This window comes from Trichechus manatus, unplaced genomic scaffold (genome assembly GCF_000243295.1).
Source record: "Trichechus manatus latirostris isolate Lorelei unplaced genomic scaffold, TriManLat1.0 scaffold00119, whole genome shotgun sequence".
In the NCBI taxonomy this organism is placed as follows: domain Eukaryota; kingdom Metazoa; phylum Chordata; class Mammalia; order Sirenia; family Trichechidae; genus Trichechus; species Trichechus manatus.
Window position 1 is genome coordinate 6,891,240 of NW_004444055.1, and position 4,880 is coordinate 6,896,119.

Genomic DNA, 4,880 nt, shown 5'->3' on the forward strand with positions numbered 1-4,880 from the left:
TGTTGATTCTCTGTTTGGCTTAGTTTTTCGGATCTTTGTTGTGGAGGGACGGCGTGGTGCTTCTGCCTAGACTGCCATCTTGCCGGAGTCTCTCCTCCCAGAAGTTTTATAACTTCTGCTTCACCATCTAACTCCTCTTTGCTTGTCAGAATTAAGAGCAGTTCAGTTAGCTGCTTCCTTTGTAATTTATAACTAAATAATTTGTCATATATTCTTCTTTAACCAAATGAGTATTCCAGATACCCTAATAGACAACTCCAAAGTCTTCCCATTTCCTCTCAGGAAAGTGTTAGTTGAAATCTTAGTAGTCACAGGAAGCTTGAGGCAGAGTCTCCTTTCTGGATCTGGCCTGGTCTTTTGTGTGTTGTGTGACCATTTTTGATTCTCCATTTTGGTTCCCCAACTGGCATTCTTCCTTGGGAGTCACATCTTTAGGAGCTCCCAGGCAGTGAGACTCTGAGATCCCTCCCTCTGCATTTACCTAAGTCTTTTTTGCCCTGGTGATGCCACTGGTTAAGCATTTGGCTGCTAACCAAGAGGTCGACAGTTTGAATCCAGCAGCTGCTCCTTGGAAGCTCTGTGGTATAGTTCTACTCTGTCCTATAGGGTCACTATGAGTCAGGATCGACTCAACGGCAACGGGTTTGTTTTTGGTTTTTTTCTTGTACTACACAAAACTTTCCTGCCTTAACTTCCTCCACAGCTTCCATGGAGTTCCTGTTACCCTTTTCCCTCTGTCTGCCTTTCCTTGATGCTGACCACTCACAATTTTCATACTGTCTTGCCTTGCTAATTGATTTTGTGAGTACTATATGTAAATGTTTGTTCATTTTAGGTGTGTAATAATGACATGGCATCATCCAGCTCTTCTAACTTCACAAGGAGGAGGAGAGAGAATCAAGATCATTAGCATCCACCCAAGGCTGATTCCTATGAGGTGGAGGTCAGACGTACCTCATCTCTCCAACCTTAATACCAATTCTGATACCAGCCTTCCCTCCCACAGCACTCTCCACTTCTCTACCAGGTTTGATAATTTGCTGCAGTGGCCACACAGAACTCACAGACCATACTCACAGTTAAGGTGTTTATTAGGGAAGTAACAGGTACAACTCAGGATATAGTTCTTCGATCAGGACAGCTTCTTCTCAGCCATGCCCACAGGCAGGCCTCTCCCTCAGGCCCTTGAACCCTTGGCCCCTCAGTCCCTTGGCCCTCAGCCTGGCCCCTGCCCTGCTCAGGAAAGTGTTACAAAGCTCTTCAGCGCTGCCAATAAGTGCCTACAGGCACCCTACGAGTAAGCCTCAAGCCCAAAAGCACTCAGCTCTCTGGGGTCAGCACACCCACTCTGCCTCACTCTGTTGGCCAGTAAGCCCACTGTGCCATCTCATGGCAATCCCCCGGTTCTGCTGTCACGGTTTCTCTAGCACTGGACTCTGCCGTGCTCATCGCTGCTTCTCACTGCTGCCGGGCCATCCTCACGATCTTCAGTGTTACAGTTCTCTCTTGTCTCCTAGGTCTAGGAGGTTCTCAGCGGGGGAGACTGCCTCTTCTTCTTGATGGTAGTGTAGTCCTCCCTTTCTACCTCTGAGATTGGCTCCCTTTAAACCTAACATGGTGGCAAAATTTACCAATCCCCTCATTAAGGTTCCGTACACCTTATTGTGTGGTCCCACAACCACAAGAGGTCCATGCACCTTATCTGCACTATTAGAAGACTGTCCAATCTCCTTGGTGGGCCACAAGCACCTTATTTATATAGTCCCACCCAATCATTTTATGGGAGTCACAAAGACTATAGCTAGAAGGGCCATATTAAAGTAATTCGCTACACTACAAGGTCTTTTTAAAATCACATATATCTAATAAAGTTGAAAGAGTCTTTGAAACACCCCCATTCTTATAAACCCTCCCTAGTGCCACTCTGTTGTTGTTGTTGTTAGGTGCCATAGAGTCAGTTCCAACTCATAAAGACCCTAAGTACAACAGAACAAAATGCTGCCCAATCCCATCCGAATAATCATTGCTAAATTTGAGCCCATTGTTGCAGCCACTGCATCAGTCTAGCTCATTGAGGCTCTTTCTCTTTTTCACTGACGCTCTACTTTGCCAAGCACGATGTCCTTCTCCAGGGATTGGTCCTTCCTGATAACAAGTCCAAAGTGAGACGAAGTCTCGCCATTCTCACTTCTAAGGAGCATTCTGGTTGTACTTCCTCCAAGACAGATTTGTTTGTTCTTCTGGCAGTCCGTTGTATATTCAATATTCTTCACCAGCACTATAATCCAAGTGCATCAATTCTTCTTCAGTCTTCCGTATTCATTGTCCAGCTTTCACATGCATATGAGGCAATTGAAAATACTGTGGCTTGGGTCAGGCACACCTTGTTCCTCAAGGTCATATCTTTGCTTTCTAACACTTTAAAGAGGTCTTTTGCCACAGATTTGCCCAATGCAATATGTCATTTGATTTCCTAACTGCTGCTCCCGTGGGCATTAATTGTGGATCTATGTAAAATGAAATCCTTGACAACTTCAATCTTTTCTCCATTTATCCTGATGTTGCTTATTGGTCCAGTTGTGAGGAATTTTGTTTCATTTTTTATGTTAAGGTGTAATCCATATGAAGGCTGTAGTCTTTGATCTTCATCAGTAAGTAAGTACTCTTCACTTTCAGCAAACAAGATTGTGTCATCTGCATATTACAGGTTGTTAATGAGTCTTCTTCCAGTCCTGATATGCATTCTCCTTCAAATCTGGCTTCTTGGAGTATTTGCTCAGCATACAGATTGAATAAGTACGGTGATAGGATACAACCCTGACACATGCCTTTTCTGATATTAAACCATGCAGTATACCCTTGTTCTGTTTGAACGAATGCCTCTTGGTCTATGTACAGATTCTACATGAGCACAGTTAAGTGTTCTGGAATTCCCATTCTTTACAATTGTATCCATAATTTATTATGATCCACACAGTCAAATGCCTCTGCATAGTCAATAAAACACAGATAAACTTCTTTCTGGTATTCTCTGCTTTCAACCTAGATCCATCTGCCATTAGCAGCGATATCCCTTATTCCATGCCCTCTTCTCAATCCATCTTGAATTTCTGGCAATTCCCTGTTGATGTACTGCTGCAACCATTTTTGAATTATCTTTAGCAAAATTTTACTTACATGTGATATTGATGAAATTGTTGTTCAATGATTTCCCCATTCCATTACATCACCTTTCTTTGGAATGGGTACATATATGGATGTCATCAAGTAGGTTGGCTGGGTAGATGTTTTCCAGATTTCTTGACGTAGACAAGTCTATGCCAAGTGCTACTCTAGGTCATCATTACAGTAAATTTTGTGTATATTTGTTAGATCCATGTTTTCATACTTTTATTACGTACACTGTGTTACGGATTGAATTATGTCCCCAAAAATGTGTCAAGGGGACTTCCAGCAAAATGGTGCTCTAGGCAGAAGCACCATGCCGTCCCTCCACAGCAAAGATCTGAAATACTAAGCCGAACAGAGAAAACAACAATCCTGAAACCCTAAAACATCAAATGAAGAGATAAAGAACTCAGCCAAGCACCAAATGGAGTGAGAAAACTGACAGAGAATGGAGAGTGAGGAGAGATTCATGCAGAGGTCCCCTATCAGCTAACGCAGCATGGATCCACCATCTTGGACCCCTATCGGAGACCAGCAAATGGGGTACGAGAAAGCAGCTTCACGGAGCTTCCAGCGGGAGACAAAACAACTGGTAATTTGTGATGTACGCTTTCCCACCCCCTACACGTCTTCACCACACTCGGCCTCCTGTGCTTCCCACGGACACAGTCTCTTGGCAAGGAAGCACCGGTTGCTTGGATTCCACCAGCCCGCAGTAGCTGGCTCTCTGACTGCCATTTGTTGGCTGCTGGTGTTGCTTTTTTTCCGTTTCTTTTGATTTCTTCCTTACCTCTCACCACTTCCCCCTCCTTGTGCTCAAATACCTGGCTCCCTGCGCCAGCTTTGCTTCTTCCTGAGGGGCTGCAGAGCTCCATTTCAGTGTGGAGCTGCTTCCCAGTCTGGGCTGCCGTGCTGGTGGGATCCCAGAGCTTTTGTTTGTTTGTTTGTTTTGAATTGTTTGTTTGTTTTCTATTCCTTTTCTTGAGTTGAGTGTCCGTTCTGGCCAGACGGTGCTGTGTGGTTTGGAATCTACTCCCTCAGCTTGCACAGACATGCAGAGGGATCCCTGAGAGCATTTCATTTTTTGCTGGGTTTTATTTCTTTTTTTTCATGTTTTTGGGGGCTTTTCTGGTTCTTTTTTTTTTTAATTTGTTTTGTTTTCTTTTCCCTCTTTTTCCCTTTTTGTCTTTCTTCATTACTCAGTTTCTTGTCTCTCTATATCTTCCTTCTCTTTATGTTCCCTGAACACCTGGTGTTGTATACGTCTATGCCTTCTAGCCAGCCTGTACTGCAACACCTGAGAACAACTTCCCCAGATTTCATAGCCACACCAGTGGGATACCTGGGAACATTGCTGTTCCTTTTCCCTTTACAATTTTTATTTATTCATTCTTTTCTTTTCTTTTTTTTTTTTTTCCTTCTTCTTCCCTTTTTTGTTTTTCTCCATTTCATAGTCTGTCATCTCTCCACTCCAATGGTAAGCTCCTCTAGCATTCTTTTTTCTTTGTTTGTATGTTTTTGGCTCCTGTTCCTCTCTCCTCTCTCACATATCTATCTTAGCTCCACACATAACAATCTTCCTGCTACATCCTGCCTACCTGCACCGTGTGCTTAACATCACACCACCAAGCAGCACAGGCACAGCCTACTGGAACCTGCCCTGCACTGATTACCGACCCGCCCTGGTGGCTGTAGTAAGTGCCACAAACAAC